The sequence below is a fragment of the Phyllobates terribilis genome, unplaced genomic scaffold, assembly GCF_046119375.1.
Source record: "Phyllobates terribilis strain yellow unplaced genomic scaffold, ASM4611937v1 Scaffold_2__4_contigs__length_985480577, whole genome shotgun sequence".
Lineage (NCBI taxonomy): Eukaryota > Metazoa > Chordata > Amphibia > Anura > Dendrobatidae > Phyllobates > Phyllobates terribilis.
Window position 1 is genome coordinate 725300919 of NW_027362762.1, and position 17127 is coordinate 725318045.

A 17127-nucleotide genomic window follows, 5' to 3' on the forward strand; every position below is an offset into this window, starting at 1 on the left:
TGTCACACACAGAGTTTCTCAAAGAAGCGGTGATGTTGTGTGCGACATGCTGGTGGAGCGCAGGCACACCTTTCTTTGAGAAGTAGTGCCGAAAGGCAGCATTTCTGTAGCCAAGAGCTTGCAGATGGTGAAATTCAACCTCTTAGCTTTCTCATGGCTAGGAGGAAATGGTCTTTTACTTGTCCACATCTGAGGGACCGAGGGCTGGCTATTGTGCTTAGACGGGGTTGATAAGGGTGTCCCCGGCAAACTGCCAGTCTGTGAGGAAGATGCAGGCGGACATGTTAGGTTGCCTTGATCCAAAGGTGGTGCTATCGATGTCGGACAGCGCTCAAGACCAGCTGGTGTTACCACCTCCAAAGAAAATGATGACCTGCCAATCACGCTGGCTGTTGCGGGTAAAGAGGTGGCAGGTCTGCGCCCCAAAACAGGTGTGACTGCTGTCCCCCCAGTCACAGAGGATGAAGAGGCCGCGGATGCACAAGATATGGCAGACGGTGGTTGGCCCGGCCGGCTAGACCGCATTGTAGCACACTGAGCTTCCCACTGCAACTTATGCTTCATGTCCATGTGCCGGTTCATGCATGAAGTACTGAAACTATGTATTTTTTGGCCTCTACTTAGCTTTTGCTGACAAATGTTACAGATAACACGAGTTGGGTCATCTTTATCGATCTGAAAAAATGCCCAGGCTATGCGAGGCTTAGCACCCACGCGACCTGAAGAGCCACCACGACTTGTGGTGAGAGGCAGAGTTGTGTTTGAGGATGCAGTTGTTGACGTGCTTCCAGTACTACGTCTCTGTCCAGGAAGGCGCAACCTGACCTCGTCGTCACTAGCATCTTCCTCCACCTCCTCTGCTGACCTCATCTCTTGGCTGACTGTGGGTTGACAGTAAGTGGGATCTCCGACCTCATCATCATCACCCTGTGCGTTATCACACCCGTCGTCCTCAGAGCCAACCTGTTCCTGCCCTGACAAAAAACTAAAGTTGTCGCTCCAATCAGGTATTTGAGTCTTATCATCGTCTTCCTCATTGTCTCCACCAACAGTAGTTACAGTTTGGGAATGAGGGTCTACATTATGGTCAGAACCTTCTGCGTCTGGTCCTGGATCCGACTCATAAAGATTCTGGGCATCAGTGCAGATCATTTCCTCGTCTGGATTCACAGAAGCGCTGGAGTCGACCTCTGATTCCCAGGCTATAGTATGAGTAAACAGCTCTGTAGACTCAACCATCTGTTCTACCTCATACTCAGACGGGCAGCTGGAGATTTGGGAGCTGTGAGGAAGCAAGTGCGATTTGGGTGACACCTTTGAGGACTGGAGTATTTGTGATGTTGAAGTTGATGTGGAGGAGAGCCCACTTAAAGGAGCACTTGATATCCGTTGAAGCACCTGCTGTTTTTGTGCCTCATCTGGAATTTGTAGCGATTGGCGTGGCCGTAAGAAAGGGATCTTATCACATTGTCCGCTAAAAGAAGTAGACATTTTAGTTTGGCTGGAAGATGGTCTTTCTTCTGCACCTACCCCACGGACACAACCTTTTTTCCCCTTCCCAACACGCCTATTCCCCTTTCCACCAGCAGCAGGCCTTTTTCCACTCATTTTGGTGGTTAACTAATTCACAACTCTGGAGTTGTTTGCACAAAAAAACAATGGATGGTAACCGAGCAGAGCTGAGTGGCCAAACTGTGGTATTAGGCCAAAACTATTGGCTGGGTTAGATGCAGAAAAAAATTATTTTTAATTTGCAACCTGATGGAGGTCAGTATAGATGGACTAATAGACCAAGTCCCACACACCGCTAGAAGCCCAAATATTTTTTCAGAGCTAGATGCAGAAAATTTTTTTATTCAATTTGCAACCTGATGGAGGTCAGTATAGATGGACTAATAGACCAAGTCCCACACACTGCTAGAAGCCCAAATATTTTTTCAGAGCTAGATGCAGAAAAAAATTATTTTTAATTTGCAACCTGATGGAGGTCAGTATAGATGGACTAATAGACCAAGTCCCACACACTGCTAGAAGGCCAAATATTTTTTCAGAGCTAGATGCAGAAAAAAATTATTTTTAATTTGCAACCTGATGGAGGTCAGTATAGATGGACTAATAGAACAAGTCCCACACGCTGCTAGAAGCCCAAATATTTTTTCAGAGTTAAATGAAGAAAAAAATTATTTTTAATTTGCAACCTGATGGAGGTCAGTATAGATGGACTAATAGACCAAGTCCCACACACTGCTAGAAGCCCAAATATTTTTTCAGAGCTAGATGCAGAAAAAAAATATTTTTAATTTGCAACCTGATGGAGGTCAGTATAGATGGACTAATAGACCAAGTCCCACACACCGCTAGAAGCCCAAATATTTTTTCAGAGCTAGATGCAGAAAAAAATTATATTCAATTTGCAACCTGCTGGAGGTCAGTATAGAAGGACTAATAGAACAAGTCCCACACACTGCTAGAAGCCCAAATATTTTTTCAGAGCTAAATGAAGAAAAAAATTATTTTTAATTTGCAACCTGATGGAGGTCAGTATAGATGGACTAATAGACCAAGTCCCACACACTGCTAGAAGCCCAAATATTTTTTCAGAGCTAGATGCAGAAAAAATTATATTCAGTTTGCAACCTGATGGAGGTCAGTATAGATGGACTAATAGAATGATGCTATGCCCAAAAGATTTTACTTCACTAGGTGCAGTAAAAAAATTGGTATTCTATACACAGGTGGTATATCTTGCAACACAGATAGGCTACTCCACTGACTAACACACTCTGCAATAGGCCAAAAAGGATTAGCTTTGCTAGATTCAGCCAAATGCTGTGAAAAAAACTTGCACAGCACTGGCACAGACCTGCCTCGCAAAAACTGATAGGAACTGATGTAACCTAGTCCTGAAAAGGACTCCAATTACAATTGGTCTTTACTCCCACAATCTATCTATTTAAGAGCACAGACCTGCCTGATAAAAGTCGTAGGAAATGCTGTAACCTAGTCCTTAAAAGGACTGCAATCACAACTATTCCCTACTCCCAAGCTATCTGTATATTTGTGCGAAAATTGGCTTGAAATTAACAAGGTATAGCGCACACAGCAACAGCGGTGCCATCTAACACGCAGCTGCAGCAGTGAGAAAATGGTGGCGACGGGGAAAATGGCTTGGTCTTATAGGGCAAGGACATGTGACATACACTGCCAATCACACATGCCCTTGCTTGTGTGAAAAAAAGCACTTCGCTCCGTGTGTGCGCTGCTGATAGGCTGACAGATTGCACCTCCCCACTGCAAATGCGGGAAAGAGAAAAAAAAATGGAGATCTTCATTGTTCCTGCAGAGATCCATCCCCTGCCCCTTCCCCCGCCCCGCTGTACACTCAAACTGCGTATTAACATTAATTTTCATCATTACTGAGAAAAAATCCAGTTATGATTTTGGTGCATGAACAGTTATCGAACATAACCTTGAACAGCCGAATTTTTCTCAAATTGTTCGTGTTCGCCGACCGGCTCGAACACCGCCCAAAACAGCTCGAATTTGAGATTGGCGAACAGTTCGAGTAGAACAACGCTCATCTCTAGTCACCAGCCTCAGAAATCGCAGGTTAACAGCATCTTAGATTAGAGACCAAGTCAATGCCACACAGAGTTCGAGCAGCAGACACATCTCTACAACAACTGTTAAGAGGAGACTTTGTGCAGCAGGCCTGCATGGTAAAATAGCTGCTAGGATACCACTGCTAAGGACAGGCAACAAGCAGAAGAGACTTGTTTGGCTAAAGAACACAAGGAATGGACATTAGACCAGTGGAAATCTGTGCTTTGGTCTGATGAGTCCAAATTTGAGATATTTGGTTCCAACCACCGTGTCTTTGTGCGACGCAGAAAAGGTGAACGGATGGACTCTACATGCCTGGTTCCCACCATGAAGCATGGAGGAGGAGGTGTGATGGTGTGGGGGTGCTTTGCTGGTGACACTATTGGGGATTTATTCAAAATTGAAGGCATACTGAACGAGCATGGCTACCACAGCATCTTGCAGCGGCATGCTATTCCATCCGGTTTGCGTTTAGTTGGACCATCATTTATTTTTCAACAGGACAATGACCCCAAACACACCTCCAGGCTGTGTAAGGGCTATTTGACCAAGAGGGAGAGTGATGGGGTGCTACGCCAGATGATCTGGCCTCCACAGTCACCAGACCTGAACCCAATCGAGATGGTTTGGGGTGAGCTGGACCTCAGAGTGAAGGCAAAAGGGCCAACAAGTGCTAAGCATCTCTGGGAACTCCTTCAAGATTGTTGGAAGACCATTTCCGGTGACTACCTCTTGAAGCTCATCAATAGAATGCCAAGAGTGTGCAAAGCAGTCATCAAAGCAAAAGGTGGCTACTTTGAAGAACCTAGAATATAAGACATATTTTCAGTTGTTTCACACTTTTTTGTTAACTATATAATTCCACATGTGTTAATTCATAGTTTTGATGCCTTCAATGTGAATGTACAATTTTCGTAGTCATAAAAATACAGAAAAATCTTTAAATGAGAAGGTGTGTCCAAACTTTTGGTCTGTACTGTATATGTATTGGAATACCTATACTAATTCTAATCACGCAAATCTCTTCCTGACACAGCAGCAGCTCTCCCTACTCTGCCTGATTCCGGGGTAGACTGTGATGAGCATGGTGGCGCCCAGTCTTATATACATGATGCTGTGTGGCCAGCCAATCACTGTAATGCCCACAACCAACATGGCTGCGGCATTACAGTGCATGGCAGGCAATCCCTGCTTTTCATTGGCTCTCTAAAGAGCGCCAAACATGCTGGGAGGAGACCCGAGCTGCCGCCGAGCAACCCGGAGATACTCGTCGAGCACCGAGCATCTCGAGCAGTGAGATGCTCGGGCGAGTACCAAGCTGTGGCGAGCATGCTTGCTCATCACTAATAGTATGTTTATTGTTTACACTTTGCAGTCATGATGTAGTTTTTTGCCTCGATTGCTGGAAAAATGCAGCATTTTTGCCTTGAATTTTAAATAACATTAAAAAAAAATAACAAAAAGAAATCAAGATGACGAGTGAATGGATCTTTGCTGAAAAGATTTAAACAGCTCAACTCCTTTAACAAATTCTTTACCCTTTACCCAGTTCACACACCTATAGCTTTAGTATTAGGCTGTTATGAAATTCAAATTCTTTTGCAAAATGTTGCATAATTTGTTTTACCTAAACTAGCTAGCTTAGCGTTTGTCTCTTTATATAGAAACCTGCTCATTAGATGTGACCTGTTTTTCATGCTTGTTATCACTTATCACATTATTTTTCCACTATTTAGTTATAAAACGAACTCAGAAAAAATAGGTCAACTTCAATATACTGTAAATCTCTGAATTCTATCAGAGTTCTCTGGTTCACAACAGATAAAATCATTGTTTTAGCAGCAGGAGATTATCACCAGTGGACTTCTTGACCTACTGACAAGTAGTCAAACCACAACCCCAACACTAATTGGCCACTTTCTGCTTATGCACAGTGTTCACAGAAATCTGCCAATCAGTGGTATGGAGGGCATTATACAGAGCTTAGTATTCAGAGAAATCTGATATCTGTAGATCTACAGCAGACAAAATAGTTTTCAAAAAATCTACAACACTAAGTAAAGTAAGTGATACAATGTTGGAAATAGGGTCTCTGCCTCTATATCTGGCTTCTTGGTAAATGGCCTTTATCGGCAGGTTGAGCTGACAGTCAAATGTGTATGCTGGCCTCCCAACTCCACAGACAGTTTTCATCCTGCTGATCCTTTTATTCTTGGTAAGATAAGCCACTGCTGGAGAAGCATGGCAGTGGTTCTTCAGTAGAAAACACAGGACTGTTCGGCAGAGAGTACCTGTGTATGGAGGAATTGAGAGAGATAGCTGCTGGCCAAATGATCGGCAGATCCCAGAGCCATCTATTAAGTATGGGTCCCCTTAGAATGGGGAGAATTCTTGGGAATGGGAATTCTTTCTCTATAAACCCCTTTCCATTGAGCAGGCATTTAGCAAATCACCTGAAACCTTAACTTATTGGTATGGTGCCCAACTTTTGTCAAAATGTCCCAGTATGAGTTACTCATTTCAGTTGTTGCATGATTTGTGTTGGGAGATGCAATCTTGTACATATTGTATAATTTGTAAGGACGCTGTATAAATAAATAAATTAAAAAGTCTGTGTCAGGTAATTAAATTTTAAAAACAGGCAGTGGGGACTAGAATGTGTACATAGTATTGGATTAGAATCTCAAGATATATGCTCCACAGAATATCTTGCGTACAGTGGATAATGCTTTACAATAATTTATTGTGCTGATTTTGGATTTGTTATCACTTGTGTGTTTTTCACTAATCTTACATTGTCTAAAGATCATGGTCATTAGTCTGCGAGCATGGGATACCAAATGGTATAATACCAGCAGTTGATAAAAAGCTGCGATCTATACATAATCAAAGACAGCATTCCTTGTAAAGCATAATAAATTAACTTATTTATTTCCTTTTTTGTTCTATCATCTAGTACACTTGAAAGGCCCTGATTCATTAAGCAGTTTCCACCAGTTCTCTTTTGTAGAACTTCTTGAAATGTCACAAAAGTTTGTGCAACGCGTAATTGCTCAAACATTTTGCAATTTTTGCCAGACCTTCACTAATCTGGCCAAATCTACCAGGAGAGAGCGTAGTCAAACATTGGCAACGTATTTATCTTTATTTAAGCCAAAAAAGTGGTATAAGGATAGAAATACTCTCCAGTCTCTGACTATAGTACATTTCATGTGGTGGCTCACTGAAACTGCAAGATGTGCCAAACTCATTAAGAGCAGCCTTTATCAAAACTGGGATACAAATTGCCCGTTTTGTTGCATTGGAGCCTATAAATTTACCAAAACAAGGGGGAGGGTGTAGAAGCAGCACTTTTTTCCTGTACCAACCTGGGGAGAAGAGTGTACTGGAAAAGAGGCCAATAGAATATGCCCTCTTGATCAAAGGAGAACCTGACACTATTGCCCAAAACTGCTACAGTCTTGAATTTTTAAGCCTTTTTCAAATAATTAACCCCCTAATGGGCCTATTTTCTATGAAATGTTAACTCTGTAACCTAGCACCTGCAGGCAGGGAAAAGCCCTATTTACATTTTCAGGTCGATATGTGACAGAAGAGTAATATGATAAAATGGGACACTGACGAGCTAAGGGGTAACAATGTTTTGAAAATTTGACTTTCAGGCTTCATATCTCACCATCGACTACTGCTTCGAATGTAAGACTACCATCATTATATAGACAATTATCTTGGACATATTATACATAAATTTGACTTACAACTATTTAGCATCTGATTAATTATGCAGATTCTTGTCATGTCATTGCATTGTTACTGTTTTGCTCCTAAAAATCAAAATTTACATTTTTATTATTTTGTCAATATTTTGTAAATCCTCCTTCAACAGGGCTTGAATCCTTCCGGCCATGCTCTCGATCAGATTCAAACATGTCTCGACTGAAATCTGATCCCAGGTCTCTTCTACACGTTCTCAAAGTTGGTGCATACTGGTCGACTCACTTGGGTATGTATACAGCTTTTTCTTCAACTCTATCCACAAATGTTCGATTGGGTTGAGGTCTGGGGACTGTGGGGGCCAATCCAGCACTTCTACTTTATTGTCACTGAACCATTTTCTCGCCAATTTTGACATATGCTTTGGGTTGTTGTCCTGCTGGAACACTATGTCATCCTTTTCATACCAATAGTACTCAAGTGTATGAAGTAACTTGTCTTGTAAGATACTCAGATATATCTCAGCATTGAGACGACCTGTTCAAGTATCCAACACCTTTGGCTGTGAAAAAGCGCTAAATCATCAGGCTTCATCCACCAAACTTGACAGTTCCTTCAATTTCTTGATCCATTAGCCCTTATTTCTTCCAGACCCATTTGCACCCATCAGAGCCTTGTCTATTGACTTTCATCTCATCGCTCCAAATCACCCGTTTCCAATCTTCTACTGTCCTCATTTTGTACTTCTTTGCAAACTCAAGCTGACGCTTCTTATGACAATATTGAAGTCGAGGCTTCTTCACCTTTTTTCGAGCCACCATTCCACACTTATCTAACGTGCGTCACATGTTATTGGCATGGATGAGCGTGATTTCTTCTCTGCTAGATTTCTAAAACTTAACATGGACAAAACAGAATTCATCATCTTTCCGCCATCTCATTCAACCCCCCCAACTGACCTATCTATCAACGTCAATGGCTGCCCACTCTCCCCAGTCCCTCAGGCTCGCTGCCTTGGAGTAACCCTGGACTCTGAACTCTCCTTCAAACCACATATCCAAGCCCTTTCCACTTCCTGCCAACCCCAACTCAAAAATATCTCCCAGATCCACACATTCCTCAACCATGAATCTACAAAAACACTAGTGCACGCCCTCATCATCTCCTGCCTTGACTACTGCAACCTCCTGCTCTGTGGCCTCCCTTTCAACACTCTCACACCCCTCCAATCCATCCTAAACTCTGCTGCCCGACTAATCCACCTGTCCCCCCGCTATTCCCCGGCCTCTCCTCTCTGTCAATCTCTTCACTGGCTCCCTATTGCCCAGAGACTCCAGTTCAAAACCCTAGCCATGACATACAAAGCCATTCACAACCTGTCTCCTCCATATATCTCTGACCTAGTCTCCCACTACATACCCGCACGCAACCTCCCATCCTCACAAGATCTCCTTCTCTACTCCCCTCTAATCTCCTCCTCCCACAATCGCATACCTGATTTCTCCCGTGCTTCCCCCCTACTCTGGAACTCTCTACCACAACACATCAGACTCTCGTCAACCGTGGAAACCTTCAAAAAAAGCCTGAAGACCCACCTCTTTCGACAAGCCTACAACCTGCAGTAACCACCACTCCACCAATACCGCTGCACGACCAGCTCTACCCTCACCTACTGTATCCTCACCCATCCCTTGTAGACTGTGAGCCCTCACGTGCAGGGTCCTCGCTCCTCCTGTACCAGTCGCCGTCACATTGTGTTCAATATTATTGTAATGTTTCTTGTATGTATACCCCTTTTTCACATGTAAAGTGCCATGGAATAAATGGTGCTATAATAATAAATAATAATAATTTCATTATTACGAAGCTTACGAGCAACCTCCACTGCCGTGTTTGTTGCGCCAGAACTGAAAGACCTTTGGATAAGCCAACTAGTTGACTCCGATATTTTGCCTGTCCACCTCTTGGCTTTTGAATGGATGGACAGACATAATTTCATATTCTTCCAACTGTCATGGCATTCACATGATGCAGTTTGGCAATGTTCTTGGCTGAGAGACTCTTATCGATGAGCTGGATGATCCTGTTTCTCTTTTCTTGGGAAATCTTCTTCATGGCTGCTCTTCGATTCGAACCAGTGACCTTTCGCTTGGGAATCAACCTAATAACACACTGATCTATTAGGGAATGTGAGAACAGGTTGTATTTTGCAGTATACAGGAAGTAAAAGATTTTTCCACCACCAGGAGCAAAACGGTAACAATGCAGTGACATGACAAGAATCTGCATTACTAATCATATGCAAAATTTATGTTTGAGATGGCCAAGATGATTGTCTATAAAATGATGGTAGTCTCACGTTCGAAGCATCAGTGGATGGTGTGATATGGAGCCTGAAAGTCAAAACATTGTTACTTTTTTGCTTGTCCGTGTAAATGAGGTATCACAATGAAATTAGAAACAAATCCATCATTTCAGCAACTCAGAAGAGGAAATCGGTAGCATGTCAAGAAAGCATACACACATCCACTACTCTACTTAGGCTGTGTGCCCATTATGTGTTTTTTAAGCGATTCTGCTGCAGAAATGCTTAAAAAACACTTGGTAGAAGATCTGCAATGTTTCCCAATGATAATCCGCATGTACTGTGCACATGCTGCGGAAATTTCCGCTGCGGATTATCTTTGCGGAAAAATCCGCAGCACTACCAATTATTTTGCGTAATCGCGGCGTTTTCACCGCCATTGTCTTGCATTGAATCGCTTAATATCCGCATGACTACATGTGCACATGCGGATATTCAGCGATTCAATGTGCGGATGGTACCCGGGTCTGGAGAAGAGGAGACTCTCCTCCAGACCCTGCTACCATAGTACCTGTAAAAAAAAGAATTAAAATAAAAAATATACATTATACTCACCTTCTGATGGCCCCCCGGTCTCCATAGTGATGCATCCTGGCTCCCCGGCAGATCGCGATGGTCTAAAAGGACCTGCCATGACGTCATTTAGTTTAGTTTAGTTTAGTTTTGCGCCCTGGATCCCTGGCAGCTCGCGATGGTCTAAAAGGACCTGCCATGACGTCATTTAGTTTAGTTTAGTCATGATGGGTCACGCGACCGCTGACGTCGGCGGTCACGTGACCTGTCACATGACTAAATGATGTCATGGAAGGTCCTTTTACACAACCGTGAGACACCGGGAAGACTGGATGCATCTGATAAGGAGACCAGGGGCCATTGGAAGGTGAGTATATGTGTTTCTTTTTTTTTTTTTTTACCATTTTTATTCTTTTTTTTAACTAACTTGGTTACACTATATAAAATCCATGACGGTTACATGGATTTATATAGTGTGACCAAGTTGTCAATCACTTTCCAAATGATGCTAACATCGCTTGGAAAGCGCTTGACAACCCGCATGTGAAATTGCATTATCAAAACGCTTCACTTCCGCTTGTCCCTGGCAGGAAAAACGCATGTAAAATCCGCATGCGTTTTTTCTGCCAGGGAGATGCAGAAACGCTCTGGAAAAATCCAGAGCATTTCTGCATCGTGTGCACTTATCCTTAAGGAACTACAGCTTGAGAATCCACACATCATCAAGAACTGCTTGTAGCTATGGCAATCCAATACAATCACAGGAAAGGCATGGTTGGAGGTGAAAACAATCCCCTTGATTTCAGTAAATGTAAGCACTTATAGACTTAGCACATTTTTTTACTTACGCTTCATCTATTAGTACACTGACTTGCATTCTTTGCAAGGAGAAACTTTATACCTTACACACACTGTCAGAGGACTCTCACCCTTCAATATGTTGCACTAGAGTTCCTGTCCTCTTCCTCTCTGAGCAGGCTATTTTTATGTTCAAATCCCAGGGGAGCATTAAATGACCTATTGGGCTCCCAATGCCGATTTGCCGCTCTCCACAAAGAGAAACTTTACTCATTGAATTACATGTCAAAGGCCTGTCACCCAGTGAAACCAGTTCCTTCCTGCTTTGCACTGATGAGGGGCCACCACCCTGAAACACTCTTCTGCCAATGGAATTTCTGGTTTGGCTTCTTATCCTAGATCATATAGCAAAGCACTTTAAAAGTCAACATTTAGGATTGTTGCATTTAATAGGAGGCACTAAAGTTTATGTCCTCTTCCTCTCCAAAGAGGCCATTTGATTATTCATCTGTATGTAGATATTTTCAATGTAAAAATTATCAGTGTATTTTATAGATAGATTGAGAGTCACCACTAATTTTTATAAAGTTACAGCGAAGTTGATGCCTTAAATATAACCCATAAACACATAAAACAGGCTGCCAAAGTAAATATTTCATTTAGAAAGAAGGAGCGACAAGTACCTGAACTATATTGCTTGTTTGTCTTTCTCCAGGACATGTTAAACCGTTTTATCTATGTTTTTTTTTTCTTCATATGTCCCATATTGCACATAAATGATGAATTTTACCCATCACACTTAATTAACTTTTTGACATATTCCAAAGCAAAACAGATCTACAGAAAAATGACAACACATGAAAACTCATTTTTTATTGCCTTGATACATTGTTCTTCTCGTGTACTTCACTCCATCATTGCAGCTCACCTGTGCCTTTCCTGCTCCCTATTAACACTGTCCGTGACCTCTCCTTCCTCACCATTGCATGACATTAATAACTCCTTTTCCATCTGTTTTAAAGCAGATGGTCCCCTTGGCCCAGGATGTCCTATTTCTATTTAAATACATCTCCGTCTGATTCATATAGGTTAAAGGAGTACATATTGCTGATTCATGTCTGCTCTGAACTGCCAAGAGACCTGCCATGATATTAAGATACTGTAAGAAGCCTAATTTGCTTGCAACACTTTAAAAAGGAGCATGTAGTGTAATTAATGGGACTTTTGGTGCAATGATGCTGTAATTAAAAGTTGAGCTGGCATTTCTTAAAAACTCCCCAGAGTTGATATTTTCTAGTTATATCATTCCCATATAAATTGTATTCATCCCATAAGGCTGGAAAAATTGTGATATTGTATGATAAATGTGATTGTTAATCAAAAATTAATATCAAATTGGTCTTAATTAAAAGTAAATTTATTGCTCAGTAAAGTTGAGCATTTTAAGCCTTAAAACACCCCGTATTTCACTTTTTGTTTCTGGAGATTATAATCATGGACAAAATGTCGCCTATTTTGACATAAAATAAATATGGAGTTGTTCTAGGTCATTAGTGTTTGGCAATTACACGCTATTAATTGCTTTGCTTTCAAACCGTAAAGACTCTCCTATCAAATTTTAGAATTGTGTATTAAAATTAGTCACACTATAGTTCAGCAGTTCTGCCTAGCTAAAATGCTGAGCGATGCGGAACAAATTAGAGCTGTATGTGCGATACACTTCGAATAGCATTTTCTTACCAGCTGGTCAAGGAATATGGAAATGAAAAATTAGCCAGTGATTTTCCTAAGATTGCTATAAGCTTTTATGTGAGCTGTAGTTTAGTAAATCATTTTGTAACATATGCCAGCACTGCCCACAAGCTATGGCATGCTTAATGGCATTATGTCAATAGTAATAACTATAAAACTGATTATCCTATTAGAAGCCAAACTCAAACATAAAAATTTTTACTTTTTTTCTTCCCACCTAAACATTCAAAGTCAGCAGGTTGTTATCACACATATACATCAGCAAACAACTGTCTTCTTACTGTTTCTTTTTATTTTAAGATGTATTGTTGGTAGATTAAGAGGTAAAAAAATAAATCTCAGACATCCTATTGATTTCTACAGCAAAAAGCTTTATGACCAATCCAGAGCAATGTGAATTGGGGTTGTACCGACGTACACAAAGTTCCTGTTGCTCTTAATGTGATCACGACTCCATATGATTCTGCATAGTGCTTATAAGAGAAAAATAGCTTTGCTATATGCCACCTATACAAAATCTGAAAAAAGGCACCTATATGCTTCCATGTGAAATTGGTACAGTAGTGTGAGGGTGGAGAGGGTGACGTTTCACCTCTCTGAGAACCCCTGTCATTTTAAGTGTATGAAAATGTATTGCATTGTACTGTATTTTATGCATCATCCTCTGGGAGGCTGTAGTTCCTTTTAGGGCTGATAGGGTTAACTGCAAGGCTGGCCCATAGTTGGGGAGAAAGATTGTGGATGTTTGAGTCAATTCCTGTTGGGATAGTTTGTGAAAAAGAAACAAGAAAGGACACCCTCAGAGAGGAAGAAAAATCATCATTTGGTGTGTGTATGTGGGAAGGAGCCAGTGGCAAAGGAATCAATAGAGCTTCAGTAGCGGCAGAAGAAATTAATAACAAATTGGCAGGTATGGATTAGTGCAGTAATACTCTTACAGTTGTGCTCAAAAGTTTACATACCCAGGCAGAATTTTTCCTTTCTTGACCTTGTTTCAGAGTATATGAATGATAACAAAAAAACTTTTTCTCCACTCATGGTTATTGGTTGGATGAAGCCATTTATTGTCAAACTACTGTTTTTTCTCTTTTTAAATCTTAATGACAACCAAAAACATCCAAATAACCCTGATCAAAAGTTCACATACCCTGGTGATTTTGGCTTGATAACATGCACAGAATTTGACACAATTGGGTTTGAATGGCTACTAAAGGTAACATCCTCACCTGTGACCTGTTTGCTTGTAATCAGTGTGTGTGCATAAAAGCTGAGTGTGTTTCTGGGATCCAGACAGACTCTTGCATTTTTCATCCAGCCACTGACGTTTCTGGATTGTGAGTCATGGGGAAAGCAAAAGAATTGTCATCGGATCTACGGGAAAAGGTAGTTGAACTGTATAACACAGGAAAGGGATACAAAAAATTATCCAAGGAATTGATCACGCCAGTCAGCAGCGTTCAAACTGTGATTAACAAATGGAAAATTAGAGGCTCTGTAAAAATCAAACCACAGTCAGGTAGACCAACAAAAATTTCAGCCATAACTGCCAGGAAAATTGTTTGGGATGCAAAGAAAAACCCACAAATAACATCAGCTGAAATTCAGGACTCTCTGAAAACTAGTGGGGTGGCTGTTTCAAGATGCACAATAAGGAAGCACTTGAAGAAAAATGGGCTGCATGGTCGAGTCACCAGAAGAAAACCATTACTGTGCAAATGCCACAAAGTATCTCACCTACAATACGCCAAAGAACACAGAGACAAGCCTCAAAACTTCTGGAACAAGATAATTTGGAGTGATAAGACCAAAATTGAACTTTTTGGCCACAACTAGAAACGTCACATTTGGAGAGAGGTCAACACATGACCTATGATGAAAGGAACACCATTCCAACAGTAAAGCACGGAGGTGGATCGCTGATGTTTTGGGGATATGTGAGCTACTGTTAGAATCTCTGTTGTTTTACTATCGGCCATCTTGTTGTGGTTTACTGGCTTCTAGTCTTTTCCTCTGGTTCTGGGTTTCTTGGTCACGTGATCTCTGCACTCTTTATTACCCAGCACCTGGCCCCCATTCCCTGCTAGACATCAGTGTTGTAATGCTCGTGTTCTAGCTAAGTAGCCTGGTTTAGTTCTTCTTGCTTTGGACTATTGTTATCCTGGGACTTCTTGTTCCACTAGTTTTGTTTCCTTTAATTTTCATTTCTGCAACTAACTTTTCTGTTAGGAGGTCTCCTGCTTTTGCTCCAAGTCCTTAGATCTTTTAGGGACCCCTTTCCCTTTCCTACAGGTCTTCGTTTGAGTTCAGTGTAGGAGTTTCGGTGGGGCTATTCATAAGGAATAGGGCACCCACCCCAGCGTAGGGTAAAGCTGAGTCTCAGTGCAGGGATAGCTTTTCCCTCCTATTCCTTAGTTCTAAGTTGCAGAACATAACAGCTACAAAGGCACAGGAATCTTGGTAAAAGTTGAAGGAAAGATGATTGCAACATGTTATCAGCAAATACTGGAGGCAAATTTGCACTCATCAGCCCAGGACCTGCGTATGGGACGTACTTGGAAATCCAACATGATAATGATCCAAAACACAAGGCCAAGTCGACCTGTCATTGGCTACAGCAGAACAAAGTGTAGGTTCTGGAGTGGCTATCTCAGTCTCCTGACCTCAATATCATTGAATTACTCTGGGGAGATCTCAAGTGCGCAGTTTATGCTACACAGCACAGGGATTTACAGGAACTGGAGTTTTTTTGCCAAGAAAAATGGGCAGCTTTACCATCTGAGAAAATAAAGAACCTCATCCACAACTACCACAAAAGACTTCAAGCTGTCATTGAAGTTAGAGGGGACAATACATGGTATTAAGAACTGGGGTATGTGAATTTTTGATCAGGGTCATTTGTTTTTTTTTTCGTTGTCATTAAGATTTAAAAAGAGAAAACACAGTAGTTTGACAATAAATGGCTTCACCCAACCAATAACCATGAGTGGAGAAAAAGCATTTTTGTTATCATTCATATTCTCTAAAACAAGGCCAAGAAAGAAAAAATTCTGCCGGGGTACTCTATGTAACTTTTGAACACAACTGTATTTGTATGAGAACTTATGTTGCATGCACAAAAGAAAGCTGAATACAGCCTGAGCCTGTCCTGTTTAGCAAACATTATATGATGCTTCTGTATTACAGATATTCTTCCCTAGAACCAATGGCTCCATAATATAGCCTCCCATGTAACATGTCATTATGATTTTTGTAAAGTTAATGCCAGCGTACCTGCATGGCTCTCCTCTTTTCCCCATGCAGGGACACCGACATACTCACAGCCGTGGCCGCGCAGTCACCTCCCCGTCTCGTGTAGTGCCTCCTGCTTGTGCACGCCTCACTCCCAGGTGGCGCACCTAGTGCGCACGCGCTCCCCCATTCCTAATGTGGCCAGTGCCTGAACCTCATCTCCCGTTCCATGTGTGGCCGGTGTCAGTACCAGTATCTGAGACCCATGTGTCTGTACGAGTGCCTCCGATTATTCCATGCATCCGAACTGCTGAAATCAACCTCCAAATCAGTCCAATCTGAGCGTAGCCTGTGTCCGTGTCAGTGAACCTGACCTCTGCGGTCAGAAGCTGCAGTATTGGGGACTGTCTAGGAGTGGTACCTGGTGGCTACCTGTAGCCCAGCCTGTCTCCACCATCAGGAGCTCCAGTGAACACAAAGTAGATGCCTAGCACAAAGTAGATGCTTAGTTACGCCCCTTCCTAGGCAAGCCTGGCTCTGTGGCACAGCTGGTCCACGAAACATATGCACCATCTGCCGGCATAACAGCCTGGTTCGGTCATGGGCCCCACTGATCCCCAGTCCTTTCTGCGCTTGAAGCTGTGTCGGCAGTTAAGTTACCAGCGAGAACACTAGGAAAAAATGTTGTTCTTTCTACAGACACTGGATGCCTGATTGAAAGTCCTGATGTCACCTGTGCCAGCCCAAATTGCAGAACCAACGGCAGTGCTTATTCAATCTGCAACTTGCACTCCTGCAGTGGAACCCATCCTGTCTGTTCCTGCATGGTACGATGGGGATCCGAAGCAATGCTGTGGGCTCCTGGAGCAGTGCATGTGTGTCACCCTGGCCTGGATGCCACAAGTGTAATTAAAGCTGTGTCTGAGAGCAAGGGGGAGGTTTTCTAGTCAGGGGAACATTAGCATGCAATGCCTCCTGTCTCAGGCCAGTAGGGGGAGCAGGCTGCCCCTATAAAAGCTGGTACTGGGGGCAGGGTTAGGGAGAACTTGATGGCCTGTCTCAGCACTGAGACTTGTCCCAGAGCAGAGCAGGGACAGACAGTTGCACTGCACCTAAGAGGAAGTGTGGCAGGAGGAGAGCCACAAGCCAGAGAC

The 17127-nt window shown here is 42.3% G+C and overlaps 1 long non-coding RNA gene across 2 annotated transcripts in view; it reads left to right on the forward strand.

The window, feature by feature from the left end:
• LOC141252953 (uncharacterized) overlaps positions 1 to 17127 on the forward strand; it is a 407465-nt gene that overhangs the window by 125601 nt on the left and 264737 nt on the right. For both annotated transcript variants that reach the window (XR_012314167.1, XR_012314166.1), the window contains exon 2: positions 7490 to 7606. This is a non-coding gene — a long non-coding RNA (uncharacterized lncRNA). The remainder of the gene's footprint in view (positions 1 to 7489; positions 7607 to 17127) is intronic.